The sequence below is a fragment of the Centruroides sculpturatus genome, unplaced genomic scaffold (assembly GCF_000671375.1).
Source record: "Centruroides sculpturatus isolate CEXI.00-Female unplaced genomic scaffold, Cexi_2.0 scaffold95, whole genome shotgun sequence".
Classification (NCBI taxonomy): Eukaryota; Metazoa; Arthropoda; class Arachnida; order Scorpiones; family Buthidae; genus Centruroides; species Centruroides sculpturatus.
This window is the reverse complement of record NW_019384621.1, coordinates 782,157-792,749: the sequence shown is the minus strand read 5'-3', so window position 1 is coordinate 792,749 and position 10,593 is coordinate 782,157.

Here is a 10,593-nt window from a genome sequence, read left to right as displayed (position 1 = left end):
ATTTTTATCCATTTAACTCCGTTCTGGATGGACGGACAGACAATAATGGGAATACAGTCGACCCCCCTATTTAAGTCCAAATAGTTGGTTTATCTCCAAAATAATATTTGTGTTTGCGGAAATTGTTCCAAATTGAGATAATATTCAATTTGATTAAGGAATTTCGAATAAAAAGATATAAAAAGTAATTGAAAGTAAGTTAATTTAAAAAAGTATTAACATTAATTATAAGAATAAATATTAATTTCTTAGAAAATAAATTAGATTTGCCAGTGAAAGATTATAATTATAAGCATACTGAATGAAAATAATTCATTTTGTCAATCTCTACTGACTAGATTATCATTTAATTATTTGACAGCATTTATTTTGCAAATAAAATTTAAAAAATTATAATTACAATTTATTCCAAATATATTTATTTAATTTAGGCCTGTAATATTTTTATAATTAGGATTTAAAATGTTGAGAAATTTAATTATAATTTATTCATTAATGTCAGGAATTAAACATTATGACGTGAGTTTTAAATTTAATTTGAAATTAACTTCTTTGTCAATGATTGTAAAATATTTTTGTAATGAAATTGTTAAAATTACGTGAATTGAATTAGAAAATAATTTATATAAATTTGAAATATAGTTAATATATAAATGATTTATTTTAAACAATTACATAACTTTTGGTGATAAAATACTGTCATTAACTTGGAATCTATGTACAGTACTGTACACGTATATACCATACTAGATTATATGAGATCCAGAAACGGCACTCTAGCGAAGCTTTCGTCTTAAATTAATTAAAGCTTAATTGTTAATTTAAAAAACAAATTTGTAGGTCACGTCAAGTAATACAGCCATGTAAAATGAAGTTTGTAGTAAACAAATTGTTAAGGACAATAGAAATGCAATAGGATAAGACTGAAAATTTTCTAGTTACGCTTTTAATAATCACATTCCAATATATTTGCTAAAAGCTTCGTTTATTTTTTATTAGGTGGCATAGTTCTTAAGTCCGGATCGGAACCTCAGGCATTTTCAGTGGTGCGACCCATATGCCAAGCTCTCACCCTGAATGCCCGGCCTAATTGAATGACCTCATGATAAAAGGCTCTCTTAGAACTCACAGGACACAAAGATTAAAAAGAAAGTTAAAATGTTCACAAACCGATTAATATGGAAGGTGGATTTTAAATATCTTACAAAGCCAATAAGAGCAACTTATTCCACGTTTTGAAAAAGTTTTCTACAAATAATTTCAGTATTTTTGCTTTAATTATTTCCTATTTTAGATTTTTTAAATTGACATTAATATTATGGCAAACTAAATCTTTTCATTTCTTTCATATTAAATATGCCATTCAAGCATTCGAAAATTAAATTTTATTGTAAGTATTTGTTAAAAGTACTTATTGGTTATATAAGATGCTGTAAATAGGATGCGGAGTTTATTGAGTACTTAACGTAACAATTGCATCATCTTTATAATAAGTGAAGATCTTAAATAGTAAATTGAAGGAACAAATTTTTCAATTTATTATTCTTTTTTATTNAATAATAATTGTCATTATTATAATTAGTATATAAATAAATAAACGTAAACTTCAGTTATTTAATTATTATTACAAACTAAGCATTCACGATATTGGAAATAATAAATGCGAATAAAACCGAGAGAATATATTCAGTAGAAGATTTAAACATAACAATTCAGTAAAAATAAAGAATGAAAAATTGGAATATAGGGCAAAGGACATCATAAGACATTATTTTATTTTGTTGATGGTAAAAACCAATAAAAAATAACATTTCTTATTTAAAAAACTGGCTTTAAAAGGACAGCTAACACATTTTAAAAATAATTTATAGGAGATTTCAAATGGTTTGTAAACATTTCAGAATTTTTTTCTTATAAACTTTATGTTTGTGGACGATATACAATTTATAAAATCAGCGTCCAGATTAAACTTAAATTATTTAAAGAAAAATTTGATAAATATTAATTGAGAGTAAGTGAAAATTAAGGAGCAGTTTTTAATTAGCTCTTAATATTTCCTACAATTTTAGGATATAAATTGTCATTCACACTTAACTATTCTATTTCGTCTCGCCGTTTAGACATCATGTTTTATAGAATGAAAACGAATGCCAAATTTTTAGTTGTTTGAACTACTTACTGGACACAAAGCGTCATAATGCGTGACTATGTCATCGGTCGTGTAAGCCTACTTATGAAAAATATTCTATATAAAATCCGCCTACTTTTCAGTAATAAAAAAATATACATTTATGCATAAATGCAAATGAATTAAGCACAAAAAATTATCCCTTCACTTTTATTTATTATTTATAATATTTTAGTTTATTTTCATAAAAGTTGTTTGCAAAATTAGAATTTTCACTACATTTCGTATCTTTATAAACAATAAAATAAATTTAAACTTATTGAAAAGTCAATAGTATTAATTAATCTATCTTTAAAGAAAATTAATTTAAAATGTTAAATATAATAAATGTCTAATTATAATTTGTAAATATTAATTTGCAGTTTAATTATCTTTGTGATTATAATGTTTGCTTGATATTATTTTAATAATGCAACAATGTAACTAGTACACATCTTAAACAATTTAATTAATAGCCGATAAAAGATGATTTTAGCAAAAGGAAGGTTTAAGATTAATTATTTCTCGTTGATAGAACTATTATTCTCAATTTATATTCAAGATAATTCTCAGAAATCATTAAGCTACCTAAATTAATCATTTTCAAAATATTATTATTTATTTATGAAATTATTGAGCTAGTAAAATTCTTATTTAACTTATACTCTCTGCTTTTTTACTTTTTTATTAGTCAATTAACAGAACAGTCGATAACAGAGGTGAAAATCTTCTTTTAGTCGAAAGGCCACATCTCATTTTATAAGAATTTCATAAGGCCTCACAGTGCCGATTAAGGAAATGTTCGGCCCTGTTTCGACCCATTTTGTTTGTCATCTTTGCTCTGGAACAAAATACTAATGTTACTACGTTCACATCTTTAAAATTATATTTATAAAATGAATTTATAAATCGATTTATGTCTCTCTCAGATCCGGACCCTAGGCAATTAATTACCTAGTTTGCCTAGGTTTACGTGCGGCCGTGAGGCCGTATATTGCATTGCAGGTGGCATAAGTGTACCGTGCATAATCAGCATAAGTGTACAAAATATATTTTATATTTAGATAAGAGTATTGATTGAAAGAAAGAATAGAAAACTAATTTTTTATTTAATTTATCTCAAAAATGAAGAACATGTATGGGAAAAATTATACCATTGCTAAATTACATCATTTTATATTTTATCAGGCCACAAAAGATCGTAGGTTTTCCACTTTTGACAGGCCTATATATAATTTCTGTCTAGGTTAAAACTTGCATTGAATCAAATATTTGAGCTCGATCGAACATCTCTTATAACATTATCATGAAGTAAGACAGATGATGGACAGATTCGATAGTACTCATTTTTCATTGCTTCAGATCAACAATACTTCACTAAAAATAGCACCTATTAAAAATAACAGTCTTATTTTTCAATTTTCTTTTTTTAACACTATGAGCTCAATAAATCTTTTTAAACAGAAATTATCAAATACATTGACTCGAACAATAACATTGAATCAGTTAAAGAAATTATATTTCTATTTACTTTTAAAGTTATACTCGTGGTATATTCTATTGTGCGTATCGAAAAATTCTTTAAAAGTAACTAAAAATACATTATTTTAGGTCGTGTGGGCCGAATAAATATTAAAGTATTTGAAATTCAATGAAAATTTACATCTCACAGAAATTTGAAAATCTTTTCAATATTTATTTCAATGAAATGTGACAAATCAATACAATGAAGTTCATTTGCATTCAGTCTCTGCCTGGATCTCTTTGGTGTAAAGAATTCAAAACTGCAACGTTGAAGAAATAAATACTTATTCAAAGCTTTTTAAAAATTATTAATACATTTTTTCAAAACTATAAATTTAGTTTCAGATTTAATATATTTATTTAAATAAGCGTTTAAAGTATAAATGAAAATTCAAAAACGAAAGAAACAGTCGAGGATATAACAATAAAAACTTTTTCGTTTACAATTTACGGAATAAATTAAATATTTTTAAAGTTCTGAAATTTAATAATTTTCTATATTAAATTTTGTTTTTTTTTCTGGTATTATATTTAATTTAAATTTCTTACATTAATTTTAGTGTAATTCACTAATACGATTTTATTTTTTTAACTGATTAAATAGATTAATATTTGAAACTATTAAACAATTTGAAATATAAAAAGATAAATAAAATTCTGGTCTTTCGTTGAATATTCATTCTTTACTCTGTAATGTATATTTATCCAAGAAAATAAAAATTAAAAATAGAAAAATATCCACTCTTAACTTCTCCAAATGCGATGTATAATCTAATGTAAACAAACAATATTCATATTTCAATATGTTCTTTACACATGTAAATTATTTTGTATTTATTTTTAAATTATGTAAGATTTAAAAGCATTTAATTCTATTTACATTAAATTATAATACATGTCAATTTTATTATTTATAAACTAATATATTTATTATAATTTACTTTAAATTATAATAAGTATAGGCTTTCCGCATATAAATTACATTTTAGATATGCTTCTGTTTTTGTTTGAATTTACTATTTACACATATTTATTATCTAAGAATTCAATTTATTTTTTACATTTATTTATCTTTTCATTTGCTGCATAAAGGATTTTTTCTTTGTTTTACCTTTTGATTTAGCATAGCATGTAGTTTTTATGCTAAAAAAAATTATACTAATCAACCAACCTAAAACAAATTATAATGAGAATTTATAAATATTCAGATTATTTATTATATTTAATCCCTTTATTTACATTTAACACTTCATAATTATGTATTAAAAGATATTTTTAAGATTCTACTTTCTGTAAAATGGTATAAATGATTCGCGGTTAACATATTCTTATTTAATTAATGAAACTTTTAAAGAAAAATAATATATTTATATTTATTATAAAACATTGAAATTGTTTAAAATCGGCATATTTTTTATATTTTTTAAAATAAATTTAAGGTGCAATTTAATCTGACTTGTTCCAGTCGGTATCGTGATTAAGAGGAAATGATGAAAAAAAAAAAAATGTACATTCATCGATGCTTACTTCCAGCTAACTAATCATTAAATATTTTCTATTTTCCTTTCGATTAGTGTCAGTGACTAATACTCATAATTTTTTACTTTTTTTAATCATCTTCATAGAAAATATTCTGACTTAATTTCCTGATGAGTTCGGAAACATTCGTAATAATATCCTTGTTTTGTTATAGATACGAATAAATTAATTTTATCTCTTCATGCGAAATAATTAATTCAAATAATCCTGTCTTTGTGAATGTAGTCTTTGGATTTTCATTTAAGTTTTAATGATGTTTGCCGGCTGAAAAACTAGAAGTAATATCAGAGTTTGGTTATTTTAACATGCTAATTTTTTTATTCCGAATGATAAAAAGTATCAATTTTAATAAATGTGTTGATTATTTTATTTTAAATACTTAAGTACACAGTTTAAAATGTTGCTATTATGTATAATAATATATAAATATTGATTGTTGTTCGTGTTTAATTAATATATAAGCAATGATAAACAACGCGGTGATGAATCCCCGCGGCGCAGTAATGATGCATTTGCTGATGGAACGGGCATGTAGAATTAATTGTACATATTGAACGAAGTGTTGCCTAAAATCCTGAAAAATCCGAATTCTTCTAGAACTTTTTTTTGGATCGTTTTTCACAAAAATATTGCATTCTCTTGACTTGTCCTGATTTTGAATATAATTTAATTCTTGAATAATTCCTTTGTTTGAAAAGCTTTATAATTGAATGAGTGACGGAAAAGATATTGACATATTCAAACAAAAGCTACTTTATGTAAAGTGGCTACAGTTTTCTCTACTTTCTTAATTTTTTAAAGTTTACACATCAAAAAACTATAAGTTAACATTTTAAAAATTTATTTGAATTTTGCTAAAATACATTAGATATTTACATACTAAACTGAAGAGAAATGTAAGATGTTATTTTTAAAAACGTTAATTCATTAAAAATTTATAGTCTTTAAAGTACAAATCAAAATAAATACTGTATATGTTCAAAAGTGGCCTAAAACTCAATTAACTCGTGATTTGTCTTATATTTTCAAGATATATTTGTAAATATGAATTGTATATTAAGTTTAGACCAATATATTTTTTATTTATATATACAAAAATACAGAAAAATATGATATAATTAATTGTGATTTAGTCTTTACAATGGTTAACTGGCTTTGGGCTACTCTGTATTTTAATGCGATGGTTTTAGATTCGACTTATTTATTCTTATTACAGTTATTATATAAAAATTATACAATGTTTTAACAAATAACACACCACAAGATTTTTAAAAAAAAAATGTTATTATAATAAAAAATAAATTTAAGAACCTGTTAAACCTTTCCATGTTTAAAGAACTTTTAACTCTGTTCGGAGCCAAGATTTACTTCTAAATTATTAAGCATTTAACCTTCTACTTAGTTAACAATTTATTTCTAAGTAATAATGCTTTGACTAATATCAGTATACAATTAGTATTTTAATTATCCTGTTAAATTAAATGCTGAATATATTATTGAAGTAAAATTCATTTTTGCTAGTAAGATTTATAACTTTTACAATGAAAAAAAACGAATAAAAAAAGAACAGGGGGAATTCTACTTCGAAGAAAAATATGGATTTTTTAGCATCGTAATTCTATAATCGTCGCATATAATGTAAATGAAATAATGGCAAGTGTCCAGAACAGACTACCTAGCCTCTAAGTACTTGGAGAGGATGATAAAGATAATGACATAATTTCCTAAATAACTGTTAAAACAGTAAGAATTAGAGCTAAAAACATTATTTAGTATGAATAATTTAAATTTAATTGTAATTACTTTCAATTTTAACAAATCTACATTCTTTTAGTATGTTTCTACCAAATAATGAAAATATATAAACTATGAATTTACACTTTCACATATTCTTACTTTACAAAAAAGCCACAGACTATATCCTAAATCTACTTATTTGTGTGACTGACTTGTGAGTGAGATATATAGGAAAATCAAAAATTGTTTAGAACGATAAATCATATATTGACCCACATTTTTTTGCCATAAAATTAAATTGATTTATACTTAAAGCTGCCAATTTAATCTACACAATCCAAATTACCTTTTGTATATATTAAATAAAAAATTAATCTAATAAACTGTATATAAACTTAATTAAAATAACATTATTTTTGAAACAGTCTTTATTTTAAAAAAATTGTCAAAACCGGATGAAAATAACCGCTTATTTTCTAACATCAAAATAAGAGAAAATAAAATATTTATTCTATACATTTTGAATGATTTAAGATAGAAAAAGTATGATTTTTTGCGTGACAGCACGATCCGACATGATCATTCTCGGCAAAGGTGCTGTTCGCCATTTATGTCAATGCACTTTTAAAGTCTTACAAAGATATTGAATAAACCACTCGATACATGGTTCAAATTTTACATCAAATAAAATACTCCGGGGCATAAAAACTTATAAAAATACAAAAATCGATTTTTTTTAACATTTTTTAATACATCCTATATTTATTTAAAAATGAAATTTATTTCAGTTTATAAATTTAAATTTATGCCAAAGTATATGTATAACCATTAATTTATCTAAACAAGAACACAACTAATTAATTTATTTACATTCCATTCCATTCAATAATAACTGAATTACTAGAGTTACTTAGTATACCGGTGCTGCCATCTGGAAGAATTCGATTCCGATGACAAAATGTTACCTGCCAAAAACACTTGTACATGATAAGTAACATGAATAATAAGTGTTCTTACATTGTATTTACTCTTTTTATGCCGTCTCGTTTTCTAATGTATATAACTGATCTTAAAGACTAAAATGTCTATATACAGAATACCAAAAAAATGTATGCACATTTTATCGGCTCATAATTCTGTAACTTTTTCCCCCGGAATAATAACCGGCCTTAGAAATGGAAATATAATCTTTACTCTAACACAATGTTCCACAACGATGGCAAAAATGAGTCTCTTGGAGATAAATTAGTTTTAGGTGCGAAAAAGTATTGGAAATTATATCAGCCAGGAACGTAAGTAGCTGTGCCAGATGAAAGATAATAGACGTATATATAATAAATAAGTACATAAATATTTAACTTTAAGTATCGTGAATAAATAATAGTATATATAAGGTATGTTATTTGCTTGTAAGGAAAGCTTACGAAATTGTCTTGACATTATTCTAACTTATAAAATTATTAGATTAAAATTAAGAAGTTATAAACAACCAAAGTGTGTATAGGCCTATATATATTTTGAAGGAACGTTCTGTATATATATTAATCAATCTGTAATATTACTAAATAAATCTTATTTGCATAAATTCATATCTATCTTGAGAATTATGTACAGTACTGTATTTTTAAATGTTAAGGAATTAGTGGTTCCTTCTGTATCTTTAGCATTATTAGCCTTCTTACAATAACCCAGGTGTTTCGATCGCTATTGGCTCAAAAATAGAAAACTTTGATTTTTTTTACTAGCAGATCCTCTTTAGTTGTCAAATTCGATAGAAAAACTAGACTATACAAAATCCCTGTAGTCTCTTCTTCTAAAATGTATTAAAGGATAAAATGTAAAAACATTCCTTCTGTGCGAATCCCGTACAAAAGAAAATGGTCATAGTTAAACTATTCTCTGAAATTGTGTTAAAATTAGGAGTCTCGTGTTGTTTTTTTTTTCTTTCGGTAAAAAGAACAAGAGAAATTCAATTATTGCTGTTCTCATAAATTCAATTGAACGATCTTTGGTTTTCCAGGACTTTGAGATAAAAATAATAATTTTGTTTAGAGTTAAAGTTAAATATGACNATCGTGAATAAATAATAGTATATATAAGGTATGTTATTTGCTTGTAAGGAAAGCTTACGAAATTGTCTTGACATTATTCTAACTTATAAAATTATTAGATTAAAATTAAGAAGTTATAAACAACCAAAGTGTGTATAGGCCTATATATATTTTGAAGGAACGTTCTGTATATATATTAATCAATCTGTAATATTACTAAATAAATCTTATTTGCATAAATTCATATCTATCTTGAGAATTATGTACAGTACTGTATTTTTAAATGTTAAGGAATTAGTGGTTCCTTCTGTATCTTTAGCATTATTAGCCTTCTTACAATAACCCAGGTGTTTCGATCGCTATTGGCTCAAAAATAGAAAACTTTGATTTTTTTTACTAGCAGATCCTCTTTAGTTGTCAAATTCGATAGAAAAACTAGACTATACAAAATCCCTGTAGTCTCTTCTTCTAAAATGTATTAAAGGATAAAATGTAAAAACATTCCTTCTGTGCGAATCCCGTACAAAAGAAAATGGTCATAGTTAAACTATTCTCTGAAATTGTGTTAAAATTAGGAGTCTCGTGTTGTTTTTTTTTCTTTCGGTAAAAAGAACAAGAGAAATTCAATTATTGCTGTTCTCATAAATTCAATTGAACGATCTTTGGTTTTCCAGGACTTTGAGATAAAAATAATAATTTTGTTTAGAGTTAAAGTTAAATATGACATTTCTATTATACACTATATATTATATTTAATAAATAATATGAAAAGAGATAATCGTGGAGGGAACAGAGAAGTATTTGCTTCCTGATGCTAAATAAGAAAAACTCTATATAATTTTCTAATATGGAGTAAATAATTTTTAAAAAGTTGTCAACGAAAACTTAAACTTTTATGCTAATATCAATACTGAAAATGTATTTAAAAAAATAAATAAAATTATTTTCTCATTTATTGTAAGTGCATTTTTTAAAATATGTGCAATTATATAGTCTACAGTGTATTGTAAACCTCATTTTTTCCCACAAGATATCGATCGATATCTTGATATATCCCAGATATTGGTATATCAATATCTGATTAAACTATCGCGATATGAAATAACTGATAAAGTTTTCATTAAAACAGTTTTAACTGAATCAATATTTATAATCATATTATTTATATTATAGCACGACTATAAATAAATAAATCTATCCAGTTGTAATGATCTAACTACTACTTAATTAAAATAATTCAGTCTGTAATAACAGAATTTTATTTAAAATTTGTTCCAAGATTCAACATCTGTTGACAAAATAAGCTTAGCGAGTTAATGTCGTAATGTGTCGTTGTGCGATGTCGCCTTTTATTTTCCCGATGCTTTCACATTTTTTTGAACAGAGATTACTATACCATTAATTTTTCTTTTGAAAAATTACTATCTCATGCTTACCTTTAATACCGATGACATCTTTAATATCGTTTCGGATTAGCTAGCATTTCCAGATTGAGAGATTAAAACTCTCCGAATTAAAGAATTACTGTATATATATATATAAAATTATAAATTATATATAAATATAAATATATAA